This window comes from Echiichthys vipera, assembly GCF_963691815.1.
Source record: "Echiichthys vipera genome assembly, chromosome: 13".
NCBI lineage: Eukaryota > Metazoa > Chordata > Actinopteri > Perciformes > Trachinidae > Echiichthys > Echiichthys vipera.
Window position 1 is genome coordinate 5,781,547 of NC_139838.1, and position 16,104 is coordinate 5,797,650.

General features: G+C 40.8%; 1 protein-coding gene across 2 annotated transcripts in view; it reads left to right on the forward strand.

Annotated features, from left to right (window-relative positions):
- thrb (thyroid hormone receptor beta) overlaps positions 1-16,104 on the forward strand; it is a 159,626-nt gene that overhangs the window by 94,491 nt on the left and 49,031 nt on the right. For both annotated transcript variants that reach the window (XM_083925766.1, XM_083925767.1), the window contains exon 2: positions 3,221-3,287. The gene's annotated coding sequence lies outside the window, so the exon portion shown is untranslated. The remainder of the gene's footprint in view (positions 1-3,220; positions 3,288-16,104) is intronic.

The window sequence follows — 16,104 nt, forward strand, 5'->3', positions numbered from 1 at the left end:
ATTGAATGAAGCCTACAGCCTCCTGTGACGGCACCCACCTGTCACTCGAAATGGCCATGCCATTAATTATACATAATGCGATGCAATGTGTTATATCAAAATTCACCCACTGTACTGTTATTATGAATGGGGAAATTAGCTATAGAGACCAGAACTATTTTTGTACCAGGCTGTTAACATTTTTATTATCATATTTTATTCATGCAGTAAAGTTGTGCATTTTAACATGGGAGATTATGGGGATTGGTTCCCTTTTGGAACTCAAGGAACTGCAGTTTTTGGCACGTTTGCTTCATCTTTCAGACCCCGAGCTAGCTGCTTCATTGTGACACTATTGGTAGAACTGTGTCCCGTGACCTGCATATATATATCTGCATTTGCGTCCTTAACCGGCAACTTTTAACAAAATGTATTTTTGCCAAGAAATCTACATATTCTTTATCTCCTTGGTGCTTATATTGGCTTGTGCACTTTGAACAGTACTTGTACTGTACAACGTTGTGATAACCAGAAAAAATGAATTAAACTATGATTTACAGTATTTCTCTGCAGTGACAGCGCCTTAATGCACTCCAGGTTGGTGTGAGTTTTGGTAATGTGAATGGTGCTGAATGACGATGATGTTGTGATGTGAATATCTATGTTGGTGCACCGGAAATAGTTTGTTATATAAGTTCACTTCCAATAGTCTAACATAGAGAGTGCTGAGGTCACAGGACAACCTGCTGCTGTGGGCTTTGGCATGTATGAAAGACAGCTCACACTGGCTGGACCCCCTCTGTTCTATATTGGAAGTTAATTCATCACTGAAAAGAAGTCTGGCAGCTCACAGTGTTCAGTTGTCATAATAGTGCAACCAGCATCACGGCACACAGAGGCACCATGAAAGGTGCTGAACCATGTGTTATCATGTGTTCCCAGCTATCAGCAATTACTTTAGTGGTACAATGTCATCATGACTGATGCACCGATGAAATTCTGGGTCAATACTGATGTATCAATGCAAAAACAATTTGGCTGATAGCATACAGATACCAATGCTTTTTTGTTGTTGTTTATTTTGTTTTTGGATTGGGGATTATTAAAGTATTCCTGATTCTGATTTGAATGAGCACAAATTCAGTCATACAAACAACCATTAAAACGTTGTTTCATATGAAAACGTTTTTTTTAACCTTTAACTCAACATTTAGAAAGGATGATTGAAGTCAACAGGGCAAAAATTGACTGATACCGATATTCAGCTGATGAATCGGAGTATCCCTATAACTGATGATGGCCAAAGTCAGTAACAGCCTAAAGCTTTACCCTTTAAAGTGACAACAGATAACTTTTCTGTTGTAACTCATCATTATGAAATAATGTTTATTGCACAATGTAATGGCTATAGAATAATGACAGCGCCAGTGCCTATGAACCTCACTTTCACTATGCAACTCTGTCTGCCACTGGGTAGGATCTCCGGCAAAATTAAGGCTCACTTTACGGCACAAAGGAAAAGGAAAGCACTTGAGGACTGCCTGTACTTATGGAGGTAATAACATAATAACAGAGGTTTCTTGTCTGAACCATGACGGCACACTAGCTACTAGATATATATTATTATACCTTACACTGCATCACTGCTTACCAGAGAGCAGGGTTTTTGGGGTTTCTGGTTCAAATTGGGATACTTGTTTTGGACCGTAGCTATGTTGCTAACTGGACGGATCCAGTGACCGGACAGCCAGCCTGACTGAATCGATCTACTTGTTCATATGAAAATCAACGACAGATCTTATCACCATCTCTGTTGTGCAGTTTGTTTGGAAACAAATGCAGTGTGTCCCGTGTCATCGGTAACGTGAGCGCTGAGGAAAACAGAAAGTGAAACTGAACTGGTCGTCTTTGCGACAGCGAATACCACTTGGCAACAATAGGGGGAGAGTCCTGATCTGGTTTCACTTTAATGAACGATGTAAACTTTGTGTTGTTGGAGGAGCAGGACGCGACAGAACCGAGTGTCAAGCTGCTGAGACTCAACATCTGCGAATGAATGGATGCAAATGAGGCCAAAAGAGAATATGAACCAAGTAAATATGTAAATTAGCATCACACACACAAAATACTTGATCATGTTGTACTATTATGAATAGACAGTATTATTAAAACAATAACTCAGACAGTGCAACATTTCCCTCAGATGACTTGCATATGTGCGTGTGCACACTTGTTTGTGTGTGTGTGTGTGTGTGTGTGTGTGTGTGTGTGTGTGTGTGTGTGTGTGTGTGTGTGTGTGTGTGTGTGTGTGTGTGTGTGTGTGTGTGTGTGTGTGTGTGTGTGTGTGTGTGTGTGTGTGTGTGTGTGTGTCCAAGAGTGGTACAGACAGAGCATGGAGGGAGGAAAAGCATTCCCATTAGAGTGCCCATTAAGTCTGATTACAAGTGATTGCCGTCTGTCGGAGAGAGATGACCAGCTCCATCCTGCTTCTGAATTAATGACATAAACAAATGCTTTCCTTTCCCACTCTCATCATAATCCAGCCTGTTGTTTTTCCTCTTCCCTCGAGGTCTCACATATGTACATAACTTCCAATGATTTTTGGCTGAACACCAGCCCCGAACATTTCTGCTTCCCTGCACATGTTGTCACTGTTGTTTTATTTATGGATGTTTTCCTCCCAAAATGCCGTTGTTCGCTTCAGGGGCTGACACACAAAAAGATATATTGACTCATTTGAGGGCCGCCGGTCCAAAAAGGGGAAAAGAAATGTGTACTAGGATTTCTCCGCCCTAACTGCAGCAGCGGGGGCCGGGCGGGGGGTATTTGTGGTTGTGACCACATGTGGCAGCCACCAGAGGTTACTTTAAAGCCGCTGTGGGAGTTGCTGTGTGCATATAGGTCATGTTAGCCGGATGTAGCGTTTTGACTACATCCTGCCACACAAACTCACAAAAGACGTTAACGCTGGTGCTTCACTGTGACGTATTTACTTCCTTTAAATTCCTTCTCACTTATTACTCCTCACTTATGATTTCAAAGAGACAATGAGAGTTGGAGGTGTTTATAAAGTCTTTGCCCTCAGCAATGAGAAGCTTTTAAAAAGCCCCGGGTTACATTTTAATGCCACGATAACGTGTTTGAGATTCCTGAGGACCTGCTGCTTTTCAAAGCTGGACTGTGATTTTCATCCTGCTCGCTCATTAGCTTGACTCATCTCTATATGTGTGTGTTTTTCTAGGTGTTTCTCTTGGGGAGCTCAGCAGCTCCTCAGCGCTGCCTGGAGTCAGACTTCACCACTTCCTCTGGTAAGACCTTCATGTTGCTCAATTCCACACAGCCAGAGTCCAGCAGGCTGCAGAATGCCAATACACAGTGTTACTCTCTGCTAGACCTCCCTGCTGTGGCCTAGACACACACACACACACAGTCGCAAAACGTGATATAAATGTAATGAAGCTCAAATCTTGGTGTCGATCCAGGCGAAATGATTATGTGCCAGACTGGTGATCTGTCTGTTTATTCTGTTTCTTGTCTTCTGGTTTGACAGCTGCAGACTGTGCATGTTTTCTGTAGTTTCATAGGGCTGGCTGGGTGGAGTTATTTTATTTTTTTAACACTTTAAGGACTCCTCAATGTTTGCTTTAAAGTTGACTTTCAAAGTTTGACAGGACCTAAAGATCCATTTAGCGGCTGTGTTCTGGTAACATGGCATCACCAGATTAATTGGTCCTCGCAGTTCATTTTAGATTTCCAAGGGTTGTTATCAGACCGAAATGCTTCTGGATTCAATTAGATAGACCTACAACAAATCACAGCAATGACGTTAAGGCAGTGCTTGGTTGTGAAGCAGAAAAAAAAATGGTGGCCGGGTAACAGACTTTCTCAAATGACACCTAAACAGCACACTAAAATGTGTTTCTGGTAAACTGCGCTGGACGGAGAATATTGGTTACTTTTGTAACTGATGCTCCTCTGTCAGTCATTGTTAAACCTGCCCCACATGAGGTAAATGGTTGTGATTTGTCCGTCAGATCTCAAGCTGCTGGAAATCTGTCTGTCTGGGAGAGAGCACAGAGTTGTCTGACAGAGCAAATTAAACATCAATTGTAAAGAAAATTAAAATGAAACGTAGTAAATGAATAAATCAAGCCTGTAGTAAGGAACATAACCCAAGGTTATAACATACAGCATTCAGTAAGAGAACAGTTTGCGCTCCTAAGGGCTTTCCCACTTTTCCAAAAGTGGACCTTAGCAGGGTCGAAACGTCGCATTCATCAATAAGGTCACTAGGCGCATTCATAATGGCCAAATGAGTGAGTCTCTCCTGCTTCATAAAGGCTATTGAGCAGCCAGGTTTTCATCCTGCGCATGGCTGAGAAAGAGCGCTTGGATGTCCCAACAGATATGGGCAGGGCTGGCCGGGTCCTTCGGCTGCCTGCTGCTGTCCGGTTGCTGGCACAAAGGGTCCAGGTGTCTCTCTCGGATGGATGTCGCACCCCTAGTTTCGACGTCGTTGGACCGGGATACGCTTCACTCTTGACTGATGGCTTCCTTCTTCTTCTTCTTCTTCCTGTGGATTCATTGTATTATATCCATAGGAAGACTCTGGTTTCCCCCAAAGACTGCAACAATGGCAGCTTTGGCGATCCCCTGTATCCCCTAAATGTATCACGGAGAACTTTGATGATGCAATTTCGCAATCTCAACGCTGATTGACTGTTGCACAGAATCATGTGACACACGCGATGAGGCATTAGACGCGATCAACACTTTGTTGTGTTGCTCTTATCGCCCAAATCGCATCACCGGGAGCACATGGCATGTCATTGCGTTATTTACATTGATTTTGAATGGCAGCTTGACGCTTTCATCACCTCCATCACTTTTGGTGTGAATGCAGGGTAAAGCTTCAGAATAGCTGCTCGTTTCCATCTGTTTCTAAGGTCAAGAATATCGTAAGCCAATGTGGATGAGAAGTATATGAGGTCAGGCTGCACCAGCCTCAGCTTTCTAAATCAAAATGATTTTTACATTTTAAACACTGTCTCTGAGTCTGACCCACAGTAAACACAGAAAATAGCCCGCTGGCAGATCGTGGTAAGCCATAATAGTCATAATGACTAACTGTGTTTGGAATCACAATAGCCAAATTTATGGGAAATAGGTTAGTTTGAAAACATGCTCTTAAAGTGCACATGAACATACTGAAGGTTATCAAATCCACAGTTTTGACTGTTTGACTGTCACACGGGTGCATCACAGCAGAATGTGGGCTATAAAAAGCACAACATACTAAAACTTCCCCTATAGGCTAATGCTGCTGTTAACTGAGGGCAGTGAAAATCTTTCTTCATTCAGCACTAGCTGACGCCCTTTTAAACAACAGCTGATACATCAAAACCTCACTGTGACTGATTTGATGTCAGAAAAAGAAACAGAAAATTATGAGTGAAATTGTTGTGACCGTTAAATAAAGGCAGCAGCTACATTTACTGCAGAGGCACGTGTTGCTATAAATCTTGACAAAAGCACCATTGTATAAGGTATATTGCAATGTGACGGCTTATTAAAAATGAAGAAGAAGAGAGAACAAAAAGGCTTCCATCTGCACACAGTAAATGGAGAAATGTGTTGGAGCTAAAGTGTTATGATGATTACTTAGATGCATAAGATCATTCTTGAGTCTGCAGGTGACTGTTAGCTCCAGCTGTCAGCCGTTTGTCACGACTTTGTTCTCCCTGCTGGTCGTTATAACACTGCATGCTTTATTGGTTGCATTACTACCGATGCGTTATTTGGACACGCTCAGGTCTCAGTCTTCAGCGAGAGATCATTCTTGTGAGTGCGCACATTGTAACAGGAACACTTCAGCAAAACACCGGATAGCTCCTATGTATCAGCGATCCTTTTTGACATTGGCCTGTGTGTTTTTTCCTGGCAGCTACAGAACTTAATGTAATATGATAAGTGCACTGGAGACTCCGACTCAAACTCATTCGGTTGATTCTTGTATCAGCTTGAATTCTTTAATGAAAACACCATCTGCTGCCCTTTTTGTGATACCGGTTGCCATGATGATGAGCCTGTATCACGTTGCACAGTGTGATGCAGCTTCGTAAATTAAGTATTAGAGAGCTCGAGGCATAATGGTCAGCGGATCTAGATCGTCTCTTATCTGAATGCCACCTCAAATAAGATGCATATTGGTCAAGGCTATGACTATTGTTTACCACTGTTTGTCAGTGTTGATTCATGATGCAGGCAAAAGGTTGGGCACAATGAGATTACCAGTGAGGGCTGTGATATTTAGACTCAGATGAGGCCATGATGCCCTTTGTGGAGTTTTCAAAACAACTGGAGCCATCATTTTTATTACAGATGAATGAAGCATGTACTGCTTCTGTTCTACATAGTGTGCAATGTTTGTGTCTACGTGGTGCAAAGCAAAAGTGTGGAAAAAGTAAGTAAAACTAATAATGCAACGCTGTAAAAACACTACAAGTAATGTTACTTACAGAAGTTATACAGTACATTTAACGTATCTACAGTAAAAGTACTCATTCTGCAGTAAGTGTCTGATATATTATTTGACATTTGATTGTAAAAACTGATGCATCCAACTGATGCAGCATTTTACTGTTGTAGCTCCTTTTTTGGGGAGTTAGTTGGAACTACTTTACAGTATCAGGGCTTGATGCTAACTCTTTTTTCCCAAGGAGCAACAAAATAATAAATGAAATCAAATGTCACTCACTCACTCACTCATCTTCAACCGCTTATCTGGGGTTGGGTCGCGGGGGCAGCAGCTCTAGCAGGGGGCCCCAAACTTCCCTTTCCCGGGCCTCATTAATCAGCTCTAACTGGGGGATCCCGAGGCGTTCCCAGGCCAGTGTGGAAAGCTTTCATGACTATAGGTGAGGGTAGGAACGAAGATTGACCGGTAGATCGAGAGCTTTGCCTTCCGGCTCAGCTTTTCATCTGTGCGGTAGAGCGACTGCAATACCCTCACTGCTCCGATTCTCTGGCCAATCTAATGCTCCATCGTCCCCTCACTCGAGAACATGATCCTGAGGTACCTGAACTCGTTCACTTGGGGTAAGGACTCCCTACCCGGAATAAGTAATCCACTGGTTTCCTGCTAAGAGCCATGGCCTCAGATTTAGAGGGAGGTGCTGATCCTCATCCCAGCCGTTTCACACTCGGCTTCAAACCAATCCAGTTAGTGCTGAAGGTCACTGACCAACAATGCCATTAGGACCACATCATCTGCAAAAAGCAGAGACGAGATCATCAGCCCACCGAAATGCAACCCCTCCCCACCACGAATATGCCTCAATATCCTGTCCATGAAAATCACAAACAGGATTGCTGACCCAACTCAGAGTTTTCCCCCTTACGGATCAATGATTGAAGATTTTGTCGGGCTAGGGCTTGAACACCAAAGCCAGGGCCGGGCTAGAGCTCCACTAAAGAGTCACAAGAAAAATCTTCATTCAAAATCCATTTTTTTGGACTTTTCTGTATTTGTTGCTTTTTTTGTGAAATGTTAAATAATTTGACATCTCTGGGCCTTGAAGTGTTATGAATATTATGTTAGTGAAACCCTGTGAGAAGTTTAGAGGGCATACAAACTGCTAACAACTTCACCAAGAATAGGAACCTCCTGCTGGGATTTTCTTCAAATGTGACACAAACGTCCACTTGGAATGGATGAAGGATGAACTGATAGATTTTGAAGGTCAAAGGTCAAGGTCACTGTGACCTCACAAAACAAGACAACTCAAGAATTCGTATGTTAATTTCCCTTCTGAAACGTAGTGAAGCAGAAGTATAAAGTATATTACAAGTACTACTTTACTACTTACTGCAGTAATTAATCACAGTAATAAGCCTCCCTGAAGCCCGCAAAGCTACACTATATGGCCAAAAAGTAATAGGACACCCACACACCACATCCATTGTTGATCTTCTAAATTCCATAATCTTGGGAACATGGAAACAACTTGATAATTCAAGGCCCACTCACTTAGCTTTCCAATCTTTCAACCAAATTTTATAAAAGTTTGATGAGATCTGTATATATAAGGGCCCAGGAGTACACAGACACTGAGCTGATGTACAACATCCATTCAAGACATGAATGTTCATTTTTATCTTTAGACAAACCCACATTTATTAGATTTCTTCTCCATATTTATCTTCCAAAAGCAATCATATGTTCAAAAGCACTACCGATATTTCAGAGCCAACAATAAATGTTCTTTTGAACAAATCGTTTGCGAATGACACAAGCGCAAGAATCAAGGAATTGGGTATTAGTTGTAATATGATGCAGTACTCAGGGTGGTGTTAGCAGTGCAAGCAGTGTCTATACACTTTTGAGTTTTTGGTTCAATTTATGATGATAGATATTTTCAGTTTCATAGCATCTGAAGAAGTTTTCAGTAACTTATGAAGATCTGAAAATGTTTTAGAATAGAATGTTTGTAGCGTCGGAAAACATAGTTTTGCATTCCATGTTGTTTTCCCCCTTTAACTAAACTTTACTTAGATCTACGAAGTAGATCTCTTACAAGAATGGGTTCACCGAGGAGCTGTTTGAAAATGGGAGAGCATGAACATGGTGAGAAGAAAACCTTTGATCCAGTCTTTCATATGCCTTAATGTGACAGTTGCTGGTTTACAAAATGCCTTCTGGTGATGGATAAACAATACATTACAGTCAGTAAAATGCTCTTCAAGTTTGAAAATGGAGAATGTTGATACAAATGTGTTTTTCATCAACTCCGTCAGACTCAAAGAATGTTGACTTCTTTCATGCACCGAGCTTCGGCTCTATTTCGATAACTTGTTGTATGTTGTGCTTCCCCACTCAGAGATCTGTTGCCCTTTATGTTGGCAAATGATTTTACAGGGCAGTGCTGACATTTGAAAAAAGCACATAAACCTAACTCATAACAGGCGTATTAGAAAAAAAACCGTCTTCATCTGTATTTTACACAGTTTTAGTATCTGCAGTACTCTGCTGTATTCAAGTGGAATGCAAAGACAAAAGGGTGATTTAGAGCATCCTTGTCTTTCACCTCGGATGAACTGCAGTTTTTTCTGAAAAAAATCATTTGAGATTCGGGCTCATTGAACTATAATGATCAAGTACTAGTTAACAACAATCATTTAATCTGTTCTTTGAATGTCAGAAATGAGGGGAAATTACAGCATGTCCTCCATTAGGCATATTTCCTGTTTCCTGCATTACCCCAGGCTATGTGTGTACACTTGTGAGTGTTTCGCCATGCTTTTTTGCATTAGCTACTGTCTGTCTGGCATTGCATATTCAGCTTGGCAAACTTGTGGTTCTGCTTGATTTAGAAATATGATGATGATGGTTTGCACTTGCTAAGAATCCACATTTGCATAGGAGAAAACATTCAAGATGATCTTAACATCAACATCAAAGCATAAGTTTCACTCAGAGGCTGTAACGTTGCTTTCATGTCTCCACCTACATGTTGCAGCCAAACTGAAAGTCATTCTTGGAAACCCAGAGAATGTCTAAAGGAGGTCATAGACAAGCCAGGTTGAGGGAAAGTGGGTATTACACCACTTTATCACTGAATAACATGCAACAGTGTATTTGAGGATGGAATATCCCATTTTAAAAGTCCACTCATTATTATAACGGTATCATAACCACTAAGTCCTCTTGAGATTTCTTTTCAAAATCATGTTAAATACAAGCCCCCTTCACAGCGACGTCCTGGTTGATCCAATAAGGAAGTGTTTTCTTATTGAATTCTCATTGACCCCCATGTTAAACAGGCCGTTTTCACAAAAAAACATTCTAGTCTGTATGTTTAGGTCATATCTCAATGACAACACTGAGGGGGTGAATTTTTTTGTACCAGGCTAGTTTTTATTTTATTAAAGGTTTATGAATAATTAGGGGTGCGGCCTTTTGAGTGACACTTCTCCTCGGAGGCTAGTTGTCAGGATTAGCATGCTAACTCCATCATCTCGACCTGGACTGTAGTCATTCATGTGGTGGTGTTACTATAAGTGAAAAAATGGTTTGCTCCTCAATCAACTGTACAAACAGATGGTTTAGGAACACAACATGTTAGCTCTGTTATGCTAATTAAATAGCCGCACTTGCACCTTGACTTGCAATATAGCCTACATATACAGTACATGGCACACACACTAGATGCTAATCCAGGGAACCGGGAGGATTTTGGCCGTGAGGGTCGGTGTTTTACAGTCTATGGGCATGGGACTGTGTTGAATATCAGTTTAAATCATAGATCACAAACGCTGCCTGCACTTCACTCCCGGAGCCGGTGTGTTTTCCACTAGAGACTGACACGGGAGTGCCTGTCCTTGGCTCACTAAACTGGTGTAATCTCTGCGAGAGACACAGAGTTTCAGTCTCTACCCTCTAAACAATCCTGTTCCCGTTACAAAATAAAAACAACGACTCCTGTTTCCTCCCTGTCCCAGAAAAAAATCTCAACACTGACTCTCACTCCGGTTTATTTAGCAGCTCGTTCTGTTAGCCTAGCTCCCGGCGGTGAAGCTATTCTGGCTAATTCTGTATACGTCAGCCAGATGGATGTATCTCCCTCCCCTAAACATCACATCAATGCCCTTTTTTGGTAAGAGGAAATGAAGAAGGGCCAAGTCTGACAAGATGGCAACTCCCAGGGGCGAATATGACTGGATCAAGCTGAGAGACAGACCCAGACGGAGACGCTACGTCCATTTTTTTACAGTCTGGTTAAATCCTTGAAGTGTATGTTATCAGTTCACATACAACCGCATCAAATAAGTTAAAGAGGTACTCTTTAATTGAAGCAGTAACCAAACAATGAACAAGACATTTAAGACAACCAAGATTTAAAGTGGTGTTTTTGCATGATTCTTCTTTAATCAAGGACATTCCTACAATTGACTGGGATTAAGTGAATAATACACTGTCTGTGTAGATGGTCAACGTCCTAAGACTTTAACACAAACAAAAACAAGTTTGCGGCTATTTTAATGTACTCAGTGACTTGAGATTAATGTCAGACTTATTATTTTTGGAGCCAGTAGAGACGCCCCCTGCTGGACATTACAAACAATGCAGGTTTAGGGCACTTCAACATTGGCTTCACTTTGCATAAACTGAAGCTATGCCCATTTCTTTTATAGAATATATGATCATGTTTCAAAATCTCTGAATACTACTCTTTCCTTAGTACAACCAATAGTAAATCTGTGTTTGACCCTCAAAGCCAGATAACCATTTAGGTTAAGGTGGGGGGCAGCAGAACAAACATGCTTACATGGTACCAGAACAGTTGCTTACTCCAATAATTGCTTCAATATTCACTCTGCTTTTAATTGTTTTGGTCTCCATCAACTCCTGGGAAATTTATGTCTCTTTAGTGGCTAAATGATATGCTAGTATTCGATGCTACTTCATTATTTTCACCAGCTGTCTAACTTTGCAGGATTAGGTGCTGGAGACAGGGTTAGTGAATGCTGATTTGCTGGCCAAAAAAAAACAAACTAATTCTCTTTGGGCTTTGTCACCATGAGTGACCCCTTTCATATTACACAGTCATTTGATCCATTTCTATATAAAAACATTGATAAGTGCAGCTTTAAAAAAAATTAGATACCCCCTGATGATGTTATCAGAGATAATCCTGATATCAGAAGACATTTTACAGCTGATTTTATAAAAGCAAAAAGCAAAACGTGATTCCATTCCAAGTTTTGTTTAGTGTGACAGCTTTCCACGGCTTTAAACATTTTTGTACCATATGCATTTGACATACTGCACACAATCCCAGTCGATACCTTAATAATCAGTTTCCTGTATATTTTCTGTGATATTCAGCACATACTACATAGCATCGACTGAGTTGTGCAATGCTTGTGTGCAATGCAAGTGTGTCTGGAGTGGAAGAGGTCATGATGGTGATGAGGGCATGCAGGGGAGTTTACAATTCTTAGACATACTGTCATTGTTTGCTTTGTTTGATACAGCAATGCACAGTACATACTGTTCTTGCACCGTTCATTATGCAGGATGTGGTAGCTGTTGTGGTTGAGAAATTATGTTTCCTGGTGTAGAGAAGGAAGTGCTCACCCACAGCCTACAGAGTGCTGCTCCGTCCCACAAGATGGTGCAAACCCATTAGTGAGTCTGTCAAGTGTTTGCACTTACAAGATATGAAATCTGGAACAAGGGGGATAAATATAGTTCAGGGTTTAATCTTCTGATCTGACTGCAGAACGGTTTTTAAGATGATTTTTCGGGGGGCTTTTATGCCTTTATTAGTTAGTACAGCTGAAGAATGACAGGAAATGGGGAGAGAGATAGAGGGGATGACATGCAACAAAGGGCTGTAGGTAGGAATCGAACCCGGGCCGCTGTGGCGAAGACTGTCTCTGTATATGGGAAAGCTGCTGCCTGAAACTTGACACAAAAAAAATAATTTGTCAGCTGTGCTTTGAATTTATCTCAAAATAAGAAGAAGAAGAAGAAGTTTATTAATCCCGCAAGGGGAAATTAATTTTTTTCACTCTGTTATTATACATGTTACACACACACACACAGGCCCGAAATACACACACATGCACAAACAGGACCTATATACATGCAATTAATGGAGAGATGTCAGAGCGAGGGGACTGCCAATGGATCGGCGCCCCGAGCAGTTGAGCAATGATAATCAATCATTAGGGCCCAAGCACGAAAGTTTTGGCACTTGCATTGCACCATTGCATTTTCAAGGGGCTTAGGATGCCCCATTGCTCACAGAAATTGGCACACAGGTCAGAAGTGGCGAAAATTGAGAACTTCAAACTTTGCCAGCGGGCTCCCCTAAACACACGCCATGGTTGGGATAAAGTTCCTTTGATGTTAATGAAATTTGGTGGGATCATTGCTCTTATCTTAAAGAACAGTTGTACATTTTTGGTGTTTGTTTTTTTCGCCTGACAGAAAGTCGGCCATCTTGGTTTTCTGCATTCATTTTCATTTTATAAACACAGGTTTGAGGCCTTTAGGATGCACAAAACTGTGGACGCATCGTTCAAACTAGTTATGTTTTCGATTTGATGTTATAATAGAGCTTGGGTGTGGAATCCATAATTTGCAGTGCACAGTAGCCCATGCAGAAAATAATATCTTGAGTCATATAGAACTACAACTAAAACATCCCCTGCAGTCCTTTGACCATCATTATAAAAGACACGGCAGTAAAACTGTTGACAGGACAGCAAACAACAAGGTTTGCTGTGAGCAAAGGTTGCCTGAAGTCTCGCTGAAGTCTCTGGTGTGGCAACATGAGACACAGTCTAACAATGTGCTGAAAAATAATGTTTAAATTGAAAATTGAATGGAATCATGACCTTAAACTCCAAATTGAATCATGGATTTCAAGAATCGTTGTACCCATAGTTGTTTTGAACTGCCCGTTAGAACACAGAAGCGTTTTATGATCTGATGCCGTTATAGACACAGGGATCATTTGTGCTCTTCCAAACGGTTACATATCACTGTTGAAGAAATATGTGAATTGTGTTATTCAGATCCATCTGCTGTGTTTTGATAGTTGCAGGACTTGTGAAGTAGAGCTTATTTTTTCATTGTGATTCCCTGTTGAACACCTACTCATTATGTTAATAACACGTTACTCAGTCATGAAATTTTCTTTTCTTTTTAGTGTTCAGTACAAAGAATTGGACTGAGAATATTGTGCACAGAAATGTTGGGCCTCGTGCAGGAACATATTTGTATTCATTTTCAAAATCCACTACTTTTTTCTGAGGCTTGTTTGCTCCAAATTGCATCACAAAAATAAAGAGTCCTTTCTAAAGCAAAGCGATCCACTCACACAGATATTGATATTATAGCCTACAGGAGGTTATGTTACACTGTAGGGCCTAACACATACGGGATTTTTGAGAGCGATACGATACCTGTTTTAGAAGGGGAAAATTTACTGATTTACGGTATTGCAGCCAATATAGTGAGTTTTTGAGTTGGAATGAAAATAGACCCTTTCTTATTTTACAACAATATTACTTGAAAAGGCTGCAAAAGTATGCTTCCTAAACAAATAACTTTATTAAAGAATATTAAACATTATTATACAATATATATGCAATGTATTACATAATCATTAAAAATCTAATAAATGGATAAATAAACATAATGTTCACTGTCATTCAGTTGCTGATAAATAAAAATAAAATAAATAGCTATATGACACCTTTTTTAGATTAACCTAACCATTGTTTTCTGTATTAAACTTAAAATAAAGTTTTCTTTATCTACGCCATTACAGGTACTGAAATTTCCAATATTGGCTGATATATTGGCTGGCTCTATTTCCCTTATAGAGGATGATACGGGACAGAGAAAATACGGCAATTAAAATTGTGAAATCGTCTCAATTAATTGGCAGCCATGATGGTGATGATGTGGTGAACAGAACATTAATTTTGCTTTAAGTTTGTCTGAGTTCTATATCGTCTTTTAGTTGATGTAAGTGCTAGTTAAACTAGGACGGGTACTTTTCTAGCTTGTTCATACTAGTCGGTGCATAGTATCTGGTTGTGCTGTTGAAGCAAGGCCAGCTCGAAGACTGCATCCTGTTATGGCGTACACATGCATGTACACGCACACACACCTCGACATACACACCATGACACATCATTTTTACAGTGACTGAGTAAACAGCAGGCTACGCTTTAATTTGCTCAGCATCATAGCTCAGCACTTTCTCATTAAGAAAAAATGCGGGTTCTTTCAGGACACCATTTGGGCTTTTGGCTGTTCCAGGAAAGTCAAGGGTAAAAATCAATATGTGCACATACAGTTCAAGCACAGAAAATGTGATACACACCACAGCTCCACGCCTGCAGCAGTGCTCCTGTTTTTTAAAGACAAGGGGAAAACCCTGGAGGGTTTCTACAAGTTTGACAGACTCTGTGTGCACTTTAAAGAGAAGAGATGACTGTTGGTTTAGCTTCCTCTGTCCTCAGTATAATCGCAAAGAATGTTAGATGAAGTTGCCACCATGCCTTGTATTACACCAGCCCCTGACACATATAGAGATAAAAAAAAAGAAACTTATGAATTATTACTGCAAATTTGCATCAACCGGAATCTTTCCAACTACATATAAGTTGGAATCAACCCCTTTCTTGTGTCTTAAAAGAAATTCCCTGCAAAGAGAGAAAAGATTAAAAGATGTAAGTTACCTAGCAGTCCAGCTAAAGCCCCACAGAGCTCAACCTAGTTTCTCTGTTTTATAAAGTATAAAACAATCAGATGGAGCAAGCAGGAAAGGCCAAAGCTCAATGGAAAGGCAAAGGGTGAACTGGGGCGACCATGCTCTCTTCCACTACGGCTAATTTATGCCTGCGGCGGAATTACATTATTGTCACTTTTGTTTATTTGGGGCTCTAATGTGCAGAAATGGCAATTAGAGAGCCACAAAAAGCACTCAGCTGTATGATTTTTCCCTTTCCAAAATAAATTGCCATCTGTGGACCTATCTGATGGAATTGGATTGTCCTGAAATGCCTCCATGTGAGCACCTGTGGGTGTGACTGTTGGATGTTTTAGCTCAAACTCTGCTAACATACATATTTATTTACATATTTAAGTGCTGGTAATGTCCTTCTACAGAGGCAAGAAACTTTACCAAACCAACTTTACATTAGCAAAATGCTAATAAAGCGCATGCTAGTATTTCAGGTATCCAGGGATGGGGAGGTCTTCATAGTGTCTGCTGGGTGTTTGGCAGTTGTAGTGCTTTTAAGGCCTGTATAGGCGTGGAACTCTCCTGGTTGAATCATGAGTGTTTTTTCATCAACGGAACAAGCCTTTATACATTAAAATCTAGGGAGAGTAGCCAACTATTATTCTGTTACTCCCAAGCAGCATTTTCCTAAATATTCGCCCGGCTTAAATATCATTAGTGTGACCCACTACCAGCACAGTGTTAAACGAACAGTGACAAAGTGTTTTGTTCCCGATGGCAACAGCGAAGCATTGTGAAGATGCTACAGTTCTAAATGTCCACCTCTGACTGACTTCTTCTCTTTAGCGATGACATC